The sequence below is a fragment of the Etheostoma cragini genome, chromosome 12 (assembly GCF_013103735.1).
Source record: "Etheostoma cragini isolate CJK2018 chromosome 12, CSU_Ecrag_1.0, whole genome shotgun sequence".
Taxonomy (NCBI): domain Eukaryota; kingdom Metazoa; phylum Chordata; class Actinopteri; order Perciformes; family Percidae; genus Etheostoma; species Etheostoma cragini.
In genome coordinates this window covers 535,634-544,727 of record NC_048418.1, presented here as the reverse complement: position 1 = coordinate 544,727, position 9,094 = coordinate 535,634, and the positions used below count along the sequence as shown (strand labels likewise).

At 44.3% G+C, this 9,094-nt stretch overlaps 1 long non-coding RNA gene across 2 annotated transcripts in view; it reads right to left on the bottom strand.

The window, feature by feature from the left end:
- LOC117953929 overlaps positions 1-8,126 on the bottom strand; it is a 19,173-nt gene extending 11,047 nt beyond the window's left edge. Inside the window, exons 1-2 of one of the 2 annotated variants that reach the window (XR_004658710.1) lie at positions 8,030-8,126; positions 6,195-6,199 (exon numbers count right to left, since the gene is read on the bottom strand). This is a non-coding gene — a long non-coding RNA (uncharacterized LOC117953929). The remainder of the gene's footprint in view (positions 1-6,194; positions 6,200-8,029) is intronic. The other variant, XR_004658711.1, reaches the window with a different exon arrangement.
- Between the last annotated feature and the right edge of the window lie 968 nt (positions 8,127-9,094).

The window sequence follows — 9,094 nt, the reverse complement described above, 5'->3', positions numbered from 1 at the left end:
AGGCAGTTCTGAAGGCAAAAGGGGGTCCAACCCGTTACTAGCATGGGGTACCTAATAAAGTGGCCCGTGAGTGTATATGCCCCTAATTATGATGACAAGGCGTCCCCCCTATAGGGGGCGCCGTGGTCCCCCTCTCCTCCAGAGAGCTGGTTTCTGCACATTCATAAGGGATCCGATGAAGTTGTTCTGAGAAACAAACTGGGCCTCCACTCCCAATAGTTTTATTGTATGGGATCCGTTAAAGGCCGGTCTGGGGGGACAGATAGTCTCCTCTACAAAAGGTCTGAAAGAGCAACACACAGGATCCCGATACGCTGGAAAAAGATTATCAAAACAAAATATCTCTTCAGACACATATCCATCTTTAGTCCAGAAAAAACTTCATCATACAATAAGTACTCCTAAAAAAGATGGAAGCTGTGATCATGAAATTGTAGAAACGCTGTTGACTTGTGTCATGTTTAGTTTGGAGTTCTGTCTCTTTTCACAATAAAAGCATGAAGTTCCTGTGAGAGTTTGTGGTCTTTCTGTTTAACTTTTAAAGTCTGTGAACTCCAGGATGGGGGGGGGGGCATCGAGTGCTCTCTACTTTTTTGCTGTTCAGGATTTATTTCTAATTATTTTAGTATTACTTTTAATATCATCCAGACCATGGACTGTTTATATGAATATAAGCATGTATAGACATGCATATGAGCATCTTTGGGATGTGGTGAACGGGAGCTTGGTGCCCTGGATGTGATCCTACAAATCTCCATCACCTGCAAGATGCTATCCTCTCAATATGGGCCGACATGTCTAAAGAATGCTTTCAGCACCTTGTTGAATCAATGCCACGTAGAATTAAGGCCGTTCTGAAGGCGAAACACAGTCTTAGTATGGTGGTCCTAATAATCCTATAGGTGTGTGTAGATACTTGTTACTGATCCTATGTTGATACCCATTATTGATCCCATGTGGATACCCCTTATTGATCCTATATTAGTGACCTGATTCAGCGTTATACCCCTGTGCGTGCTCTGAGGTCTGTGGATCAGAACCTGCTGACGGTTCCACGCACTCGCTACCGTACTAGAGGTGACCCATCTTTCCAGGCGGTTGCCCCTAGGTTGTGGAATGACCTTCCACCGTCTATGCGCTCTTCTGATTCTGTTGATGCCTTCTAATGCAGACTAAAGACACATTTATTTGTTCAGGCTTTCAATTAGCTACTTGTGGGTTGATATGATCATGTACTGTCTATGCTTTTATTGTGTGTATTTTATGATATTAATGTTTTTGTTATGAAGCACTTTGTGGCCTTATACCTGTGAAAGGTGCTATATAAATAAACTTTTAGGCCTACTTACTTACTTACTATGTTGATACCCCTTATTGATCCTGTGTTGATACCCCTTATTGATCCTATGTTGACACCCCTTATTGATCCTATGTAGTGATGAATATTCATCCTTATACCTTCAGCCAGTAAATCCATAACATGGATTTTTTTTTTTTTATGCTTGTTACTGTATGAAACTGCTTCTGCTGTACTAAGGGAATTTCTGTGATGGTTTGGCTGGACAGCACTAGATCTCGTGTGGATGTGCAAAACCAAGATGGAGAAATGAGATTCAGCCTTTGTCTTTACAGATGACAAAGTCTCAGTTCCTCCCTGGTCTTTTGTGGTTATCTCTGTCTCGTGTTTTCCCAGTAAGTGTTGGTTCTGCTTCCTGTTTTGTTTTGATGGTATGGTTTCCTATCTTGTCTAGTTTGCTTTGCGCCTGTCTGATTGTCCTGACCCGCCCTAATGTGATTCACCCGACATCTCACCTGTTCCCCGTTACCTCGTTACTTCTTGTATTTAACCTCTGTGTTCCCTTTGTCTCTGGTCTGATCCTTTTGTCCTGTTGGAGTGTTCCTGTCAGCGTGCCTTCTCTTCCCTGTGGTGTGTTTTTCCCTTGGAGCTTTTTTCCGGTTTGTTGTCCAGTCTCTTTTCTCCCGTTCATGTTTTTGTCTTCATCTTGTCCTTTTTGGACTTTTGCCCGCTGCCTTTTGTGTCCCTGTCTTTTTTGGAACCCTGCCTGTTTTCAGTAAACCCCTGCTCACCCTCGCCAGCCTGCCTGCTGTTCTTGTCTCTGCATTTTGGGTCACAATTTCCTCACTGTGGGATGAATAAAGTATTATTTAATCTCATTATCTTTATTAAAAAACATCTCATGGCTTAGTTTCCACATTGGGGGGTATTAAAACCAACGATGTTAAAGCGTAAATCTACACAAATGTTTTTTTGTTTCTCTTTCTGTAAATGTTTTTTTACCCCGATGTAGCAGAGGAAACACACACACACACAATGTAATGGTTAAATAAGGTACTGCCTCCAACCTCAATTATTGTGTGAATGTGTGTCCTCTGCTGTAATCTAAGCAGACTCTCTTCAATAAATGAGTTATTGCATGTTAACTGTCTGCAGTGGATGTACTAATGCTGAACCTCTTTGTGCGGTTCCGCTTGGTTCCTGTTTCTAGTTTTCTTTCACTTTCCATAGGCTGTGTCTCAGTTCTTTCTCTTGACGTGGAACTCCAGCTGAAGGTCTCTGAACTCGTCTGTCTGGAACGATCTACTTGTCAACTCAAGCTGTGGTTCTTTAGTTTCAGAGCACAAAGCTGCAGAGAAACAAGACAAGTTTCAGAGAGAGGTTCACTTCATTTCTAAAGGAGGTAAGAAACGGCTTCATTATAGTGGGGAAGGGTGTGTCTGTGTGTCTGTCTGTTAGCTCACAGAGCTCTAGGGTGTGACTAACTTTCTTTCTTCTAGGTCGCATCCGCTGCTTCTCCACAAACGAAGCAATGTTGTTTATGGATATGGTTTAATTTTGCTTTACATGACCCATTTCTTCTGTAAAGCCATGTCTGTGTTGGATCTCTACTCTTACTCTCCACGCAGCCCCCCCCCCCCTATTCACTCACATGACCCCCCAGCAACAGAGACAGTGTCGACAGTGCCGGTGTTATCAAATAATCGTGACAATTAATCGTGATCTCAATATTTATCAAAATAATTGTGATTATCATTTTGGCGTTTGGCATTTTGAACGTGCAGCCCTAACCTCGGGGTACACACACACTTCTTCTTCTTGTAGAGGGTCTTTGTGTTTCCAGATCACTGTAACACTGTCTGTCTGTCTGTCAGTCATACAGCGGCCATTTTGGGACTCAAACTGCAGATGTCTTTCTGGAGCCTCAGCAGTGAGACACAAAGACGTCCCAAACATGTGAGAGGACAGAAAGACTTTAACCCTCCTGTTGTCCTCGGGTCCCATTTGACCCTTTTACCAACGTCTAGACCACCAATATGGAATTCTTTTTAACCAAATTACCATAAAAGGATGGAGTCCATGCAATTCTCATAGCAAATACAATTAATCACTTTCATTGAAATTTGGGTGTAAATTGAAATGATTTCAAATCAGCTTCTACTCAACATACGCTCCTCTGATCTTAACTTATAGTCAAAATGATTCAAACTTTCTGCTTTATTCACTCAAATATTAGGTATAATTTGAAACAATTGAGGACCTGTAACCCTAGAGTCTCCAGAGGCGTGGGACCTCTGCCTTGTCTCTCAGTTGTAAGTGTCTCTGGATGAAAGCGTCCGCTGAAGGACATGTAATGTAATGTAATAATGAAGGACAGAAATCATACAGCCACCAGCTTCACTCTTTATTATCTGCTGGATAGCTTCTAGTTTCTGGAGATCTTCCTCTCTTTCTAACAGGACCCATCAGAGACAAGACCCTGCTGAACCTGGGCCCAGCTGTGTGTCCATGAAGACTCACCGGTCCACGGAGACACCCCCACTTTAAACACAAGAAGGAGACCTGTAATGGACAGGCCAATTAAAATGGAGGAGAGAAGGAAGAGGCGAAGACAGAAAGGCGGGGGGGAACAGATTGAAAGCCGAAGACAGAGGTGAGTTCTCCATCAACTAGGAGCCCCGCCCACGATGATTGTGATTGGCTGATGAACCAGAGCTCGTTGTTGTCCCATTCAGGAATACTGTGAGGACTTGAGGGACCCTCCTTTGCAGAGCTGTGGAGGAGGAAGGTCTGGCTATAAGAGACTACTGAACATGACCCTCTATACATGTGTTTTTCTACCAGGACCCATCAGAGACCAGACCAACCTGATCCTGATCCTGAACCCAGCTGTGTGTCCTTTAAGAGCGACCGGTCAAAGGATGAATGGATGGACTTTAAAGGAGATCAACCCTCTGCTGGAAAGAGGTCAGCTGTTAATATTATAATATTGCTGAGTCATGCTTTAACTTTTATGTCTCAGAAGTTTTTGGAGTTTATTCTCAGCATCTTTCTTCTTCACATATATTTATATTCTTCATCTGAAAGCTGTCCAGTTAAACTAGTCTTCATCTCTTGACTTTAGGTAAATACTGGATCTGGTCTGGTCCTGTATATTCTCTGGTGTTTGAGCTTTTTTTCCCAGTTTTTTGTAGAGTTCATTGAACTTCTTTGTGTTAGTTTTGTTTTAGTCGCTGCTTGTATCTCCAGCAGTTTTTGTGTCTGAATACTAAAAAGTGGATTTCCATCCCTGTTGGTCTTACTCTCTGTGTAACAGGATCCATCAGAGACCAGACTCTGCTGGACCTGAACCCAGCTGTGTGTCCTTTAAGAGTGACCGGTCAAATGATCTCCTCATTAACTTTAAAGGAGATCAACCCTCTGCTGGAAAGAGTTAATAATATTATAATATTTCTGAGTCATGGTCCAACTGTTGTGGTGTTTGGATGTTATTTTCAGCATCTTTCTTCTCAACATATATTTATATTCTCCCATGTAAAAGCTGTCCAGTAAGACTTCAACTGTAGATCTCAGGTTAATATTGGACCTGGTCTGGACCAATAGGATCTGGTGTTGTAGCCCCATCAAAAAGCATTTAAATCTCCCGTAGCCATCAGCTAGGCAACAAATCAGGAATGGCAAAAATCTTCCCAAATGTTGTTCTCCAACTGGGAATACCAGGGAGGTGTTTGGGATGTGTGGGCCTCAGAGTGCCCCCCCCCCTTCCCTGGACAACCAGCAACCCTTGGTAAGGGTTTTTGTGTCAACGTGGTCAGGACACTGTTAGCCATGAGAAGACTTCTGATTCTGGACACATAAGGCCAAGTTTCAGTGAGTGGCTTCATTAACAGATATCTCCCCCCCCCCCACAAGTCTCCAGACCCAAATTGGTCCAAATGCAAACTTCTCCCCAAATTTGGATGTGGGTTTGCCAGTTGGATGTCAGATCAGAAGTTAATGAGGGGAAGCAAATGAAAGGCAACCAGCCTCCAACTGTCATGGGCCGCTGCTGTCTATGTCTGTCTTCCTTTTCTCCCCTGTGTCTGTCTGTATTACTCTCGTCCACTAGAGGGCTCCATTGAGGAACTTGGTCCAGAGGCGTGTCCAGACTCTGCCATCCGCTTTCCACACAGCTGCAACTCATCCTCATCAATCCAGCACCACAGTATATATACCCGGGCCGACCACCTCTTCGGCGTCGTCAGTGTTTGCCGTTTCCTCAGACCCGCTCCGTGTGACCATCATTCACCACCACCACCCGCTTTCGTCTGTGTGTTTTTATGTTGGATTAAAACCTCTTCTTTACCTTTTGACTGTGTGCATGTGTTTCTGTGTTCGGGTCCATCCTACCCGTAACACCAACAGTATCCTCAGTCCAGTCCAGTAGTTCTCCCTGACTACAGATAGACCATCTAAGCTCTGCCCCCCCCTCGAGTCAGCTGATGGTTTGCCAAAATCGTTTTGAGGCCAACAGAAGGTTTTTTTCCGTTCACTCTCCAAACTACTTCTACCTGCGAATGTTTACTTCCATGACCACAGAAGCTGCAGACCTCATCATGATCCCAGTCTGCTGCTTCAGGAGTCCTTCAGGACAACCATGCTGGAGCCCTTGTTGACTTCTTAGTTCTTTCTGTACATTCACAGTATGGTCAGCAGTACCACCAACTCTTTACTGTCAGGGGAAACCATCTGATTCTATGTTGTAATCAACACTTTAAGTCACAGGACCTTTACCTTGTGTATGTCTCTGTATGGACAGACATGATGAGAGCTAATTCTTCCTGATTCCAGGAAGGACCAGGAGAGCTCAGAGGGTCCCAGTGATCAGCCTGCCCAGCAGCATCAAACCCACCTGGACTCCATCTTTATGGTCGGTACATGTACACCAACTACTTTTACATCTATTCTGTTCCCAATCATCTCCATGCTGCCCTGTTCAGACCAGAGGGTCCTCAGTCTGCCCATCATGGATCTGATGGTTGCTCCATGATTTCAGTTTGATTGTCATTCTCATAATCCTCTTTTCCAGCTGCTGGAGGACGACATCGTCACTTTTATGAAGAACGAACTGAAGAATATCCAGAAGCTTCTGAGACCAGATTACCCAGAATGCTCAGAGAGTCAGAGGGAGGGTGAAGATGAAGAGCTGAGGAGGAGCAGAGAGGCGTTTCTGAAGATCACACTGCACTTCCTGAGGAGAATGAAGCAGGACGAGCTGGCTGACCGTCTGCAGAGCAGTAAGAGGATTCCTCTAAAGATTTAACTCGCTGGACTAATGGGACGTTTACTAATGTCTCCAGAGAAGGGTCAGAGTATGTTCCTGTTTCTTTATAAATCACCTACTGATCTTCTTTGTTCTGTATTCATTCAGGAAGTCCAGCAGGAGTTTCTAAGCGTAAACTCAAATCTAAGCTAAACAGGAAGTTCCAGCGTGTGTTTGAGGGGATTGCTAAAGCAGGAAACCAAACCGTTCTGAATCAGATGTTCACAGAGATCTACCTCATGAAGGGAGGGGCTGCAGGGGTCAATGAAGAACATGAGGTCCGACAGATTGAAACAGCATCCAGGAAACCAGAAAGACCAGAACTAACAATAAGACAAGAAGACATCTTTAAAACCCCACCTGGAAGAGATGAACCAATCAGAGCCGTGATGACAAAGGGAGTGGCTGGCATCGGGAAAACAGTCTTAACACAGAAGTTCACTCTGGACTGGGCTGAAGGCAAAGCCAACCAGGACATCCAGTTCACATTCCCATTCACCTTCAGAGAGCTGAATGTGCTGAAAGAGAGAAAGTTCAGCTTGGTGGAACTTGTTGATTACTTCTTTAGTGAAACCAAAGAAGAAGGAATCTGCAGGTTTGAAGAGTTCCCGGTGGTCTTCATCTTTGATGGTCTGGATGAGTGTCGACTTCCTCTGGACTTCCTCAACACTAAAATCCTGACTGATGTTACAAAGTCCACCTCAGTGGGTGTGCTGCTGACAAACCTCATCAGGGGGAATCTGCTTCCCTCTGCTCGCCTCTGGATAACCACCCGACCTGCAGCAGCCAATCAGATCCCTCCTGGGTGTGTTGACACGGTGACAGAGGTCAGAGGGTTCACTGACGTCCAGAAGGAGGAGTACTTCAGGAAGAGATTCAGAGATGAAGAGCAGGCCAGCAGAATCATCTCCCACATCAAGACATCACGAAGCCTCCACATCATGTGCCACATCCCAGTCTTCTGCTGGATCACTGCTACAGTTCTGGAGGACGAGTTGAAGACCAGAGAGGGAGGAGAGCTGCCCAAGACCCTGACTGAGATGTACATCCACTTCCTGGTGGTTCAGTCCAAAGTGAAGAACATCAAGTATGATGGAGGAGCTGAGACAGATCCACACTGGAGTCCAGAGAGCAGAAAGATGATAGAGTCTCTGGGAAAACTGGCTTTTGGGCAGCTGCAGAAAGGCAACCTGATCTTCTATGAATCAGACCTGACAGAGTGTGGCATCGATATCAGAGCAGCCTCAGTGGTCTCAGGAGTGTTCACACAGATCTTTAAAGAGGAGAGAGGACTGTACCAGGACAAGGTGTTCTGCTTTGTCCATCTGAGTGCTCAGGAGTTTCTGGCTGCTCTTCATGTCCATCTGACCTTCACCAACTCTGGAGTCAACTTGCTGTCAGGAAAAAAAACATCATCAACACAGTTCTACCAGAGTGCTGTGGACAAGGCCTTACAGAGTCCTAATGGACACCTGGACTTGTTCCTCCGCTTCCTCCTGGGTCTTTCACTGCAGACCAATCAGAATCTCCTACGAGGTCTGCTGAGACAGACAGGAAGTAGCTCAGAGATCAACCACGAAACAGTGGAGTACATCAAGAAGAAGATCAGAAATGATCTGTCTGCAGAGAGAAGCATCAACCTGTTCCACTGTCTGAATGAACTGAATGATCGTTCTCTAGTGGAGGAGATCCAACAGTCCCTGAGTTCAGGACGTCTCTCCACAGATGATCTATCTTCTGCTCAGTGGTCAGCTCTGGTCTTCATCTTACTGTCATCTGAAGAAGATCTGGAAGTGTTTGACCTGAAGAAATACTCTGCTTCAGAGGAGGCTCTTCTGAGGCTGCTGCCAGTGGTCAAAGCCTCCAAAAAAGCTCTGTATGTGGGATATATTCATCAATAAATACTCTGCTATCTTTATATAACAGGAGTTAATAATACATAACTTCCTGTTGTCTCTCCAGGCTGAGTGGCTGTAACCTGTCAGAGAGAAGCTGTGAAGCTCTGTCCTCAGTTCTCAGCTCCCAGTCCTCTAGTCTGAGAGAGCTGGACCTGAGTAACAACAACCTGCAGGATTCAGGAGGGAAGCTGATCTCTGATGGACTGAAGAGTCCACACTGCACACTGGAGACTCTCAGGTCAGACCAACAACCATAATCTTTGAAAACACAGAATTGAAAAAAACTTACTTGGAATACTTGGAAGTATTCAAGAAAAGTGTATGTTTCCAAAGTATGAGTATGAGTAATGAGTAAAGTAATGAAATACGAACTGTGGCTGACATCCAGAAATCATTTATATTTTAATATCATCTAACTTTGATTACTGGACATTTGTTAAATCCTGATTATACAACAAGTAAATCTTATGAGACAATCTTATTGGTCAACGAGACATTTAGAACATACTCAAATCAACATCAATTCAATTTTATTTATAGTATCAATTCATAACAAGAGTTATCTCAAGACACTATACAGATAGAACACACTCCAGA